The sequence below is a fragment of the Camelus ferus genome, chromosome 22 (assembly GCF_009834535.1).
Source record: "Camelus ferus isolate YT-003-E chromosome 22, BCGSAC_Cfer_1.0, whole genome shotgun sequence".
NCBI lineage: Eukaryota > Metazoa > Chordata > Mammalia > Artiodactyla > Camelidae > Camelus > Camelus ferus.
Window position 1 is genome coordinate 5,564,503 of NC_045717.1, and position 14,410 is coordinate 5,578,912.

General features: G+C 47.8%; 1 long non-coding RNA gene across 2 annotated transcripts in view; it reads right to left on the bottom strand.

Moving 5' to 3' along the window:
• Window positions 1–14,410, bottom strand: part of LOC116658975 — a 253,594-nt gene that overhangs the window by 24,243 nt on the left and 214,941 nt on the right. For both annotated transcript variants that reach the window (XR_004314217.1, XR_004314216.1), the window contains exon 4: window positions 442–522. This is a non-coding gene — a long non-coding RNA (uncharacterized LOC116658975). The remainder of the gene's footprint in view (window positions 1–441; window positions 523–14,410) is intronic.

A 14,410-nucleotide genomic window follows, 5' to 3' on the forward strand; every position in this document is an offset into this window, starting at 1 on the left:
TTCCCCCAAGGGGCAGCTCCAGGCAGCCAGCCGGGAAGCCAAGTCAGTCCTGCCCCATCAGGCCTCAGAAAGAAAAGACCAGGGCCAGACCCCTCTCGTCTGGGAAACATTAAAAGCAATCTCTAAAGTGATTCATTAAAAGTTCTCCAGGGGCAGAAGACCATCACCCAGATGTGAAAATAAACACAGAGGGAAATTCCAGTATCAGAACGGTTTCAAGTCTTTAAATAAATGCACAGCTACTTCAGGGAAGGGCAGAGTCTTCTGACTGTCTTTCCAAGCCCCCAGAATCCAAGTCAGACTCTCTCCCTCCAGCAGGCCAGGCAAATGCCCACGACGCCAAACTCAGGAAACTGCAAACATTCACACTTGACTCTCCAGGGCCCAGCCCACTTGAACTTCTCAGCGGCCCACTGGCCAAGGCCAGTCACCCAAACTTACCACGTTCCTGGGGGTGCGGCCTTCAGCTCAGCCTTTGTGGAGCATCGGAAATTCAAGCCGAAGCATTTGGTCCACTCTGTTCTGAAAAGAATCAACGTAGAAAATAAATGGAGAGTGAATCAGTTATCAAGCAAAACCAAGACTGGTACACACCAGTAAAACACAGTAAAACGGGAGCACATTTAGGCACAGACCACATGTTACCATGTCCAGTGTCTTCAGAGTGAATGGTACGTGGTAGGTTTTTTGTTGTTGTTGGGGGTGGGGGTAGGTAATTAGGTTTACATATTATTTATTTATTCTTAGAGGCAGTACTGAGGACTGAAACCAGGACCTCAAGCACGCTAAGCATGTGCTTTACCACCCGGCACATGGTACGTTTTGATAAAAACATTTGATAAACATGCCGGGAAGGAAGGAAGGAAGGGACGGAAGGAGGGAGGAAGGGGATTCTCAGCCCAGGAGAAAGTTGTCCAAGAGTCCTCGAGGTACCTGCTCTGCTTGGAGGAGCCCTGCAGAACCACAACTGATTCCCACTTTCCACCCATCAACCGGTAAAGACTAGAAAAGTGTGCGTTCCCTGAAGCCAAATTCAAATCCTTCCTATCAGAAGATATTAAACTGCTCCTATACAGATGGGATTTCTTTTTTTATTGTGGTAAAATATATGCCACATATACCACGGTCACCATTGTTAAGTGAGCAGTTCAGTGGCACTAAATAAGCACACTGTTCTGCTGTCACCACCATCCGTCTCCCTACATTTTCATCTTGAAAAACTAAAACGCCATACCCCTTAAACAACAACTCCCGATTTGCCCCAACCCCAGCCCCTGGCAACCGCCATTCTACTTTCTGTCTCTCCAAATCTGACTACTCTAAGTAAGTGCCTTATGTAAGTGGAATCATACAATATTTGCCTTTTTGTGTCTGGCTTATTTCATGTAGCATAATGTCCCCCACGTTGTGGCATGTGTTAGAATGTCCTTCTTTTTTAAGGCTGAATAATATTCCACTGTGTGTTGATACCACATTTTGCTCATCCAGTCCTCCACTGATGGACATTTGGGTTACTTCTGCATTTTGGCTATTGAAAATAATGCTGCTATGAACACGGGTGTATAAATATATTTTGGGAGTCCCAGCCTTCAAATCTCTGGGGTATATACCACTGGGATTTCTTTTTAGTGATGAGATTTTCCCTGAAATGTGGGGGTGGACAGGGGAGAACCCAGCATTGTCTGAGACTGTCATCCAGCTGTCAGAGAATGAAGAACATAGCAATTGTGAACTTACTCATATTTCGATTAGACTAACTCCATACTGTGAGGACAGATAATTACAAATCTGCAGGAACCTCACTCCTCTCACAGCCAGCAGCATGTTCCCAGGGAAGGTAAGTGTGAAGGGGAGAGTTTGGAAGCCTGAGGTTCAAATCTCAGGAGGAGCCCTTATCAACTACATGGCTTGGGCAGGCCAGGGACCCAGTAAGAGCCAGTAAGAGCCTCAGTCTCCTTACCCACAACATAAAGATGACAAAATGCCGTTCGCATTGTTGACGTGAAGACTAGTGAGAAAGTACACAAGGTGCCAGTGTGTTACAAGCACTCAAAAAACACTGCACTTTCTCCATTGCTAAGTACCTCCCCTTTTTATCAGTGTCACAGTCTACTATCACATTTCCGGATTAGGGTGTGTGTCACCAGATGCCAGCTTGATCACTACCTATGACTGGAGTGAACTCAGCCAAACTGCTCTGGAGAAATCATAGAATTTTCCCAAGAAGAAGCTGGTGTACAAGACCCCAAGGTGAGAATGCCCAGCACTCAGGGCTGGCACACTCACCTGTCAAGAGTCCCCGTTCACCTCGGTGGACAGAAGGGTCTCTGAAGACTAAGTCCTTGGCCCAGTGCTGTGGAGCAAAACTGCCAATAATGTGGCTGAGGAACAGACCCGACAGTGGAGCGTTAAGGGTTGAGGGTAAAGATTCTGGACTTAGAGTAGTCCTGGGTGTGACCTTAAGAAAGGCACTTCACTTCTCCAAGTCTCAGTTTACTAATCTGTAAAGTGGAACCAGTAAGAGTATACATCCTAGAGTGGCTGTGAGGAGTCAGATATGGATAGTGTTGAATGTGCCCGGCACAGAACCCACACCAGTCAGCTGCAGAACCCAAATGAGAAGAGCCAGGACCCCTCTCCCTTCAATGTTCAGGCATTTCTGTAGGGAAGGGGGTTTGCACCATGATCTACCCGTTCTCCAAACCATACCATCAGCACCCTCCACATTTTCTTTCATCCCCCTTAAGGCCTTGATCATAAAGTCTAGGAGAAGTAAAAAGTAGCTCATCCATTCATCTGTCCATCCATCCACCTATCCAGCCATCCATCCATCCATCTGTCTTATCCATCCATCCACCCATCCATCAACCCATCCATCCACCCATCCATCCATCCACCCATCCGTCTATCCATCTACCCACTCATCCATCCATCCACCCATCCATCTGTCTGTCCATCCACCCACCCACCCATCCATCCACCTATCCATCCATCCATCCATCCATCCATCCACCCATTCATCCATCCACCCACCCATCCATCCATCCATCCATCCATCCACCCATTCATCTATGCACCCACCCAACGTTTATTGAGTGCCTGCCCTTTGCCAAGCCTGACATAGCCATTGGGAACTAAGCGATGAACAAAACAGACTCTTCTCCATAGGAAGTCACAGTGGAAGTAGGGGAGGAATAAAAGTAATGATAAGAAAAACAAACACTTATTTAGGGCTATATGCCAGGTGCCACTTCAAGTACCTTTGCATAATACATTTAATTCTCCCAACAGGCTTATGAGATAGTACAGTTATAATTCCCATTTTACAGATGTAAAAACAGGGGTAGAGACAGTAACTTTCCCAAAGTCACAAAGCTGGTAAGTAGTGGAGCTGGGATTTGAACTCAAGCCTGCTGGCTCCAGAGTTTATGCTTTTAACCAGACTGAGAGTCAAAAAACTTTAACATCTGATCTGGTACAGACACCACCCCATCAGAACAAACATCGGTGACTTTGCAATGCTCTGACATGCCAGCCAAAACCCAGCCAGCCCTGCATGAACCGCTTTTAGCCTCTGACTGCAGGACCCTAACACTAATACAGTCCTGGGCAGAGGGCAGGGTATCAGGCTTGGGGGCATGAAGGAGGGTGTCCCACAGCTCCCCAGAATCAGCAGGCAGCTAACGGCTGGTGGGGCTTCAACACCCTGAAGGTTGATGACTGGGGAACATGTAAATTACACTCCATCCCTCACAGTTCACCAAGTGCTCTTCTCACACACATCAGCTCATTTAACCTACGAGAGAGCCGTGTGAAGGGGATCTAATTGCTGTCCCCACTTCACAAAGGATCAACCAGAGGCTCAGGGTCCCAAAGTCAGGGACACCCAGCACACCCATCAAAAACCCCCTCTCAGCTCAGATGAAAGAATTCTTTCCAAAGAGAACAAACGTCTTTGGCCCAGTGCTGCATGCTTGCAGAAGCAACAGAGCTGGACCTGCATTCAGTCTCTTTGCCCCTCACCAACGACCAGCCTGGATGTCAGAGCCCCTTCCTTTATTTTCTGCCCTGGTGCCCCCTCCTCAAGGCAGCCACGCTGACTGTGCTGTCTAAAACAGTACCTTGTCGTCCCTCCATTGCCTTCTGGACACCATGGTATTCTGGCATCATAGTAGACTGATTTTCGTGTCTGTTTCTCCCCAGCCAGACTGTAAGCTCAGGGAGTGCAGGAAATTTACCTAGCTCGCTCTTCACTGCACCCTCAACGCCTAGGACACGTCCTCAGTGCACTGGAGGTGGTCAGCGTGGCTCAGTTCAAGGAATAAACAAACAAGTGACTGGAGGTGAGCTGGAGAATTACCTCTCATCTAAGAAGCCAAAAACAAGAACCAGAAATTCACCTGGACCCCCTACCCCCACCCTCTGGGTCTAAGGTACCCCCACCCACCCAGGCTTGGCCTCGGGGCTAACAGGAACACTTGACCTCTTGCTTCCCTCTCCCAGTCCTCTTCCCTTTCAAGGACACTCTCCTAGGGGTCATGCCCACAAGGGGCCCCTCATTTCAGAAGCCCTTGTGGATGACACCCCACAGCCTTCACTCCAGGTCTTTCTTGCTCACCCACTGCCTCACACACATGTATACACCTCTGTTTCCAAGCCCCGAGAGTACCAGGCCCAGTCCATTTCCTCAGGTATCTCGAAATCCTGTAAACTCACTCATACAAAGGTATCTATGCACCGTAACAGGTTAACAGATGTGATTTTTAAAGCGAGCCTTCAAAGTTGACAATACAGTGACACACTAGAATGGGTAACTAGGAGTCTGTGGTATCCTCATCTGACACAGAATATTACCTGCCAGTGTCATTCATGCATTTGTTCATTTCTTCACTGAGTATCTCAGCAAACATTTGCTGAGTGCCTTCTGCCTACCAGGAAATGTCCTGCATGCTGAGAACACAACAGTGAGCAAGACAGTCGGGTCCTTGCTCTGAGAAAACCCACGGTGTGGTTAAGGAGACAGAGCAGTAAGCGAAGACCTTGCCCAGGAGTTTTCATTCTCATTCTTGGGATTACAATAAAGGGTGGAAACTCACGCGAGGACAGAGGCCGTCAGGAAGGGCTGCTGGGGAAACTGCAGTCTCCCTGGTGGCTGGTGGTGGATGGGGAGCCCACCTGGGAGCCAAGGGGATGCGGGCATGCCGGGATCTGCAATGGTGCAGAGGGCTGAGCCCGCACAAGCAAGGCTGGCCCTGGGCCCACCTATTTCATGAGCCCCTCAAAAGTGGCTGAAGCTCAGCACGGCCAAGGCCCTGGTGCCAGGCGGAAGGGAAAAGCAACAGGTCAGGGCGTCCCCGGGACAGGACAGATGCCAACAGTTCGTCCCTCCCTCTGGAATGTTGGAAATCGAGTCTGTGTTGCTGCGATTCTCGGTTCTTGATGAAATCGCCCAAGGTCATGATCATACCAACACAAGAGGCAAATCAGCCATCCCTGCACACTCTCTGCTGTGCCTCCCTGACCCCGGCATATCTGAGGAGCCATGTCAATATTCTACTGCCCTTTCCCCTGCATGTCAAAGCGAAGAGAGCCTTCAGCGCTAACCGCGATAATCACGGGTGATCTGAGAGTTTTCTGTGACCTGCCAACTAAGGTAAGCGACTTTTTGCAAAGATCCCAAGACTTTGCTTTCCATACAGCTTGAACCCAAGTCTCCCTCCCAGGCACAATCCCCAAGGTGCCCAGTTGTCCAGTATAAAGAAATCATAGCTCTTTCCTTTTCTGGCGTTCTCTGATGCAACACATCTCCAGCAATGGTCAGCAAAGAAGGCAAGTCACATCCGTGGTGGAGACAAGCCTATGAAACCAGTTCAAACATACAGTGAGGCACTGTACTCACTGCACAGAGACACACGCTGTTCCGTGGACACAAGCCTATTTGTGAGTCACCGGGCATAATGGGGCATTGTTGCAAGTGTTGGGAACATGAGAATTTCCCCACTGCCCAGCTTGGGTAATGCTGGAGCTACATCTGCCTCCAGAAATGAAGTCAGACAGACTCAGCCCAACTTCCAGTTGCCAGGTCCAACCCATGGGGCCACCATGTTTTTAGGCTGGCTTTTTGTTCATGGGAGTCACCCCTTGCCCTGAGTTATGTTTAAGGGTTAACTTCTCATCTGCACGTGCAAAAGAATGAGTGCTTTGACAAAGGATGTGCACAGAACTCCGACCAGAGGGTCCTAGGCCATGGGAAAGGCTATTTTAAAAACACATACATGCATACACACACACACACACCCAGGGCTCTGTCCTATCAGATAGATTGGTGGGAAAAGGAAAACTTTGCCTGTGATATGGTGTGAGGAAGGGATATGGCAGGCACGCATATAGTATAATATTACCCTCATTTCTTGAGTACATCATGGACCATGCACTGGTCAGTGCTTTATGTGCAGGACTTCATTTCCTTCCACATCCCTAAGATCCAGGTGGGTTGTGCCAACCTCATTTACAGAAGGAAGCTGGGCTCTGAACGGTGACAGAACATGTCTGTCACACAGCTAGCGATTTGCCCACCTGGGATCTGGACAGGTCTGAGGGACACTAGAGGTGGTGTTCTCTCGGCCACCACACTATGCCACACAGCAGGATTTGGAGGGAGGAAATTTTGTGTTTGAGTGACACTTAACTGCCAGGAGAAGTATCTCCTTAGTGCTGGATAAGGGACGACATGGGGGGGGGGGCAGTTCCAGCTGCACAATCCCAGACACGGAGATCCTCTCTCCCCTGGTCCTTTGCACCTGTCTCCATCACCGTGCTTGTCACATAATTCAACACCAAGATGGCTTGTTAGAATGCTGTCTCCCTGACCAGATCCTGAGTCCACCAGAACAGGCACTCCATTGTAGTCTCTGCATCTGCCACCACACCTGGAGCTGGGCTCACACTCCAGACATTTTTGTGAGTCCACATGCATCGGTAATTCAGACACTCTGGGTTCAAGTCCAAGCTCAGTCACTGGCTGGCTGGGTGGCCTTGAGCAAGCAACTTCATGTCACCAGGCCTCAGTCTTCTCCTCTGCACCACTTAGAGGTTCACTTACAACTCGATCTACCAATCAACAGATCCCGTGGGTGGAATGCAAAAAGGAACGCTCTTCATTTTCACTTTATCTAAATGGACATAGATTTGTTTTCTCCATAGAAAAATATAACCAGCTCTCCAAGCCTCTGCAGTTTTCTTTTAAAATAAGACTAAGTTTAAAAGAAAAAAGTAGCTCATCTTAAGAATCTATTCAGTCTCGTCCATTTGTATTTAAATGTTACAAATAACTCTTCAGGTGACACATGGGTGAGTGAAGCGTGGAAACCACCAGGTTTTGGATCTTTCACGTTGATTAGCGAGTTGGCTGATCATCAACATCAATGCCAGAGACTAGAGCCTGTGCCTCTGGGAGGAGGGCCAGAGGAGGGGCTGCAAAGCACGCAGGCTCACAGAGAAGTGAAGGGAGGACAGACAGCACATTCTGAGATGGCCTTTGGCCTCTTGCACGCTCAGCATCAGCATCTGCGGGACGCCTGGCGCTGGCCGGCAGCCCGTGGGTGACATCCAAGGGACACGAAAAACAGCCGGAGCAGATGGACGGAGCTGAGGGGACAGGACAACTAGAAGCTGGTTTTGTCTTTTTAAAGTTCTAAGTTCTCTCTGTAGAAGTGACTGCAGGCAAGACTTGCTCGGTGTATCCATATCAAACGTGGACGTGGGGCGCATCCTGGAAGACAGAAGACCTTCGTTTTTATCCTCTGCTGAGGGGAGACAATTAGAAGCTTGGGCCAAATGACCTTTAGTTTTCCATCTAATTCTGACTTTGCTTGGTGACATCACTAATTTAGAATTAGAGTTCTCCAATGTGTGACCTGTTAAACTGTCTCATTTTCCAGATTTACTATCTTCTAAGCTCCCACTCGGAGCTCTTGGGGGTGGGAGTGGCAGCCACCAAGAAGGCTGGAGGGTGAAGATTCGGCAGCAGGGCTCCATCGGCTTCTATTTCCCAGTGACTCTGACCTGTCCATGCATAGAAGTCAGAAGCATCACTTTTGAGCATCAAGGAAGCAGGCGTTATGTTTCCAATGTTTGCCAGGGAAACTACACAGATGAATCCAGCTTCCCATGAAATGTGAACCAAAAGCAAATAAAATGGAGAAATCACATCACAACATTTCCTTCATAGCCACTCTATACTTTTCCTCTGGCTGGACATCTGCTAGGATTTTCCCAATTTCTTTTAGATGTCAAGGATAGAATAGTGAAGAGTTCTGGACTCAATTCTGATGTTGGTGAGAGGGCAATTTCCCCACATTCCTAAGCAATCCTCGGACACCAGCTGGGTATATTAAAATTCGACTCAATTCTGACACCATCTCCCTGGAGACAGCATCAGATCCTGAAGGTCATCCGTGTTATCTAAAAGTCAGAGAGAAGAACACGCATGCACAAAAATGCAGAGGGGCTCCTCTTGGCTGGAGAGCAAAAGCTGACCTGGGCCATGCTTCTGAAGCCCTTAATTCCTCTGCTTCTCTGCTACCGAGTGCCGTGGCCAGGGACAAACGTTCCAGTTGTTAAAGGCCTCCTTCTTCTAAGTTGCATAACAGAGATGGATGGTTCAGTGCAGAGCTGGGCGTGCAGAGCTGTGGGGCTGGCACACCGCACGCTGGGCCCGGCCCTTCAAGCAAACCTTGAGCAGTTTTTACAGTCACCCATTGGCGTTGAGCAGGAAGAGACCTCAGGCATCCATCTGCAGCTTTGGACTAAGAAAGGGGCAAACGTGCCTGTTTCGGGGTGGCTAACAGGAGATTCCAGAGGCTTCTTGCTCAATGGACTCATTCTATATGAAGCAGAGATAATTTTTTTTAATGGTGTCTGTTATCCCAGACATGTGAGAACATGCCTGGTCCTCCCTGCCCCATCTCCATCTTCCAGGTCACAAAATTAGCATAAAGTCCTGACATTTGGGGGACCAGCCATTTTATTTGGGAACTAAAAAGCTGCTTCTGCTGACTCAAATAAGGAGCCCCACTGTCTACCCTTAGTCCCTCTCAACTCAACAACAACCAGGAAAACATTCCCTGAAACATGGCCTTTCTTTCACTCATCTTCCTGCAAAAAGTCACATACTGGGCAAGGCAGCCAGGAGTCAAATTCTCCCTTGGTTTCACCACATAAGATGCTGCCAAAGTAACACCAATATGTTCCGTGATCCCCGCTCAATTCCATCTTCATTTAGCAAAATCCACTGGCACCATTAATCTGCTTTGCAACTCAGCAGAGAATAGTACATAAGCCACTGACACAAAACTAAGCACTAGGAGGGAAGTGGGAAAGACCACTGCTGACGGTGGCCAAGCACGGTACTTGTCATATCCTATGAGACTGTTAGTCCACAGAGGATGCTGAAGATGCTGGCAGCTCAGGAAATTCAAGTCTCGGATAAACAGAAGAAAGCATGGCTTCTCGTAGCAAACAGGCACTAGACATCAGAAGCAGTCAATGCTTTTTAAATGTTCAAATAAATTCACAGATGACAGATTCAGAAGGGACTGTGAAAGGGACCTAGAACAGGCAATGTTTATGAATCAGAAGGATGACTAAAGCAGAATGGTTTCTGTCTCCCCCAGGAGAACAATATCGCCCTGGCAAGGTTAGGAAGCCTTCCTGACCCTGGACTTCGCAATAATTAAATCACAAGTATGACTCTGAATGCGTCAGGAGAGCACAGATAATCACAACTGGAAACCTTTGGAATAGTTTCCAGTGCTAAGAATTTACGTGGCATGCCTGATCAGAAGGACATGGCTTCATCAATCACATTAATTATACAAAAGATCTCATTTTCCTACAAAGTGTACAAAATCAACTAAGAAATACAATGCAACTACACCACCAACTTGACCGAAAGCTGATGTGTTGGCTATAATACTCATTAAATTAGCGCCAATTGGACTCACCTTTTTAAAATGTAGGAGATTTGGGAAGAATGATTTCAACAACCTTGGTCTCTTTTGAAGACGGTGCAAGAAAAACTAAATGAACACCCTGGTTTCCTTCTAAGAAGCTTTAAAGCAGCAGGAAGGCGCATTTAGCATCAGTTCCCTGCCTCAGAGTCCTGCTCGCACTTTTCAGCGATCTGAGAGTCCTGACCGCGGTGGTGGTGGGCATGCCGCTTAGAAACTTCCTTGAGATTCTCCAGCCTTAGTTTGGGTTCTTCAAATGCAGGAGTACTCACCACAAGGCAGCTCCTTACCTTCAGAGAGATGTCTAGTTCCCTCTAGTTCCAGTTCTGCTCTCTGTATCCTGGAGATAAAGAAATAAAGCTAATCTTCCTTTTGTAGACCAGGTTATGCCAGTTAAAAGGCTGTTGGCTTCAAGAAAAAGAAAACCCATCTCAAAGGGGATCAAACAATAAGATTTATAGACTCACCTGCAAGTCAGCCCCAAGTTAGGGTGGGCTTGCTGCAGGAAGGGGAGACTGAGCTAGTGGCCCCCGCCATCCCCCAAATCTGGTTGCCCTGTGGTCACATATAGCCATTAACTAACAAGGCCACCTGCTATCTGGCTCACTGTTGGGGGGAGGTGTGGACAGAAAGAAGGTCCCTTCCTGAACCCTTGCATCAAAGTTCAGAATGATTTTCCTAGATACCCCTACTAAATCCCTCCTTGCATCCCATTGGCCTAAATATCTTAGATCTGCCCATCTCTGAGCCAATCATAGAGGCAAGGGGATGGGACTTTCCTGACTGGCTTAGCTATAGACCAGCCAGGGCCCATCCAAGCAATGAGTCAATCTGCCAACCCCCACTGCTGTTACACAGTGGGAGAAGGGTGCACAATGGGAGAAGGGATGTTGGAGGGCAACCACGGTGTCTACTCTGTGGTCCTTCTCCCTTCCTACTTGGAAAGCCCAGCTGCTTCCCTGATCCCCCACGGGCAGGATCCCTGAGCCCTTTCTGGTCGGCCTGCCCTCTCCAGCACTCAGCACTTTGGGGTGCTAATCTACGTAGGGGAGCCACTCTGTACCTGTGCTGATACACCAGTGTCCAGGGACACTAGCTAAGCCCAACTGGTAGCTTTTACAACCATGTCATGCTAGGAGCTCATCCTGGACAAACTGCCATGAACTTCAGTGCAGGCTGGATTTGGATTCCTGATCTAGCACTGACTGGATGTGGCTTCACCCTTGCTTTGCTCATCTGTAAAATGGAAATACGAATAGTACCTATTATATTGGGTTATTCTGAAGAGATAAATCATTCACTGTGGGGTGCACAATAAGTTCCTCGTAGATTTTGGTATTATTATCAATAACAATAAATCAGTTCTCTCCCATCTGGTACCGATATCAGCCACCAATTGTACAGGAAAGCAAAGGCTTTCTGCCTCTTGCCTCACACTAGATCCGGAAATGTGATCCTTGCCATCTGTGGACTCCCAGTTGTGCCGAAGGCCCCACATTCTCTGCAGAAGAAACTCTCTCTCTGCCCTCCCTGAGCCCTCCCCTCCCCTCCCCTCCCTCCACCTGCTCTGCCGCTGCCCGCGGCCCTCAGATGCTCCATAGATAATAGAACTCAGCCCAGCAGACAGACTCGCTTACAGTAACTGTCTCTTTTTCAGTTGCTAATCTGTGCCTCAAATGTAACAAACCAACGTCTGCGTTATGAAAGTTAATTATAAGAACAAAGTATCAGAGCAGCTGGAAAGACCATTTCAATAGGGAGCCTTCATCTTGTAAAACACACAGCTTACTCTGGGAGCTATCAAGAAAAGTCACTCTGGAAATTGACACAACACTGTAAACTGACTATAACTCACAAAAAAAAAAGAGAAAGGAAAAGTCACTCTCACACTGCATTTCTTTGCAAGCGTTTCTATGCCGTATGAACTCGTCGCACTGCACTGGGAAGTCATGGAAATAATCACCCATATTGAGATTTTTAAGCAGTTCTAAGCAATTTGCCAAAGCACGAATGAGAGGGGAAACTGCCTGCCTAGCTACTCTTGTCTCATTGGGGTGAAAAGCGGTGAAGGAGAAGGTCATGTCCCACACCTCAGCACTTCCTCCCCTCCCAGGCTGAGAATTCCTGTTATTCGAGAACTTTCTGGAGCTCCCACCCCGCAATCTGTGCAGCACCCTGTTGCTTTGGCCTGGTCCCCTGGGCTCTGTCCCTTTGCCCTGATTTAATCTCCTTCTGGATAGGCACCTGAGCCAGGCCGGCTGCCTGGCTGTCAGGGTGGTTCTCCTAACTCCCCCTCTGCCCAATGCCCTGCAGCCGTCTGTCTGGTCAGGCCTCTCCCGGCCCTGCGCTCAGCCAGACCCTTGCCCTGATCACCTGACTAACCAGCAGGGGAGTCCAGACAGGTGAGATGGAGACCTTCTCCTTACACACTCCATGGAGGAACACCTGAGAGGGTTCAGGGTACATATCTCAACCTGATTTTGACCTCAAGGAGGAAACTCAAGTTCTTGCAAAAAAAATCTCCCTTATCAGAAGGACGGGATGGATTGTGAAGCTAATTTTGTGCAGGAAGCCTGACTCAGATGAGGTCTCATGAAGGAAACACGTGGCGGAGGGGATGGCTGTTTCTGTTTCTTCTCTGTTCCCTCTGCCACATGGCCTTGCAGAGCAGGAGATGGTGCAGAGAACTACACTGGGTGTGGCTACGTGCTGTGCTTTGGCCAAAAGAGTATGAGCAGCCGTGATATGCACATGAACTCTTCCAGACTTGCACAGTTTGGTCTGTCCTTGGCACTTGCGTGATCCACCATGACAAAAGTAAGCCCTAAGCCACCAGTTCAAAGAGACTTGGACCCAACCTGCAGCTTGAAATCAAGCCTGGCCAGTGCCAACCAGGAAAATGTCAACCCCAAGTCTGTGAGCAAGAAAATAAGTGTTTGTAGTTGCTTGTATGCAACAAAATCCAAAACGGGAACAGCCACTGCCCAGAAACACCATTACTGGCATCCTGATCACAGGGTTCCTTATTGTCCCAAATAGAGAGGTGACTGCAATCAACAAACACAATGAAAAAGGCAGCCTAGGGAGTGGGAAAAGATATGTGCAAACCACGTATCTGATAAAGGGTTAATATCCAAAATACACAAGTAAATCACACAGTTCAAGAGCAAAAATAAAAACAAATAACCCAACTTAAAAACAGATGAAGGGCCTGAATAGGTATTTTTCGCAGAGACATTTAAATAGCCAACAGGTACATAGGAAGGTGCTCAGCGCCGACCATCAGGGAAACGCAAATCAAGACCACAAATAGATCTTACCTCACACCTGCTAGAACGGCTATTATCAAAAAGACAAGAGATGACACATGCTGCAGAGAGTGTGGAGGAAAGGGGGCCCTCCTGCACTGCTGCTGGGCATGTAAACTGGTGCAGCCACGATGGAAAACAGTATCCAGGTTCCTCAAAAAATTAAAAATAGAACTACCATATGATCCAGCAATCCCACCTCTGGGTATGCATCCAAAAGAAGTGAAACACTCTCTCAAAGAGATCTGCACCCCCATATTCACCGCAGCACTATTTACAATAGCCAAGACCTGGAAACAAGCTGTGTGCCCACTGACAGGTGAATGGATAAATAAAATGTGATATATAGATATAGATATATGGTGGAATATTATTCAGCCATAAAAATGGAAGGAAATCCTGCCATTTGAGACAACATGAATGAACCTTATGGGCATGATGCTAAGAGAAGTAAGTCAATCAAAGAAAGACAAATACTGCATGATTTCACATATATGTGCAACCTAAAAAAATCCCAAACTCATAGAAACAGAGAACAGGGGCAAGGGGATGGGGCTGGGGGAAGGATGGGTGAAGGTGGTCAAAGGCTACAGACCTCCAGTTATGAGATGAGTAAGTTCTAGGGATCTTTTACATACAGCATGGTGACTATAGCTAACAATACTATATTGTGTACATGAAAGTTGCTAAGAGAGTAGATTTTAAAAGTTCTCACCACACATACACACAAATTCTAACTATATGAGATGATGGATGTATTAGCTAAGCTTCTTGTGGTAGTCACTTCACGATATATACATACACCAATTCATTACATGGTATTCCCCAAACTTACACAATGGTGCATGTCAATTACATCTCAGTAAAGCTGGGGGAAAAAATGAAAGGATGATAAATTTTTTTTTTCCAAAGAGGTGACTGCAATCCTTGCAGAACAGAAGAGAGAAGAGCTGCCACTCCGTCAACAGCCCCCAGCACTCTGCAAAGCAGTGAGAGCGAGGAAATAAAGAAATCGGAATCCTGGATGGAAACTGGCTTCTGCCATTCTTCACGTGCCCCACGTGGTGAACGACTATCTGTCCTCCCCACATC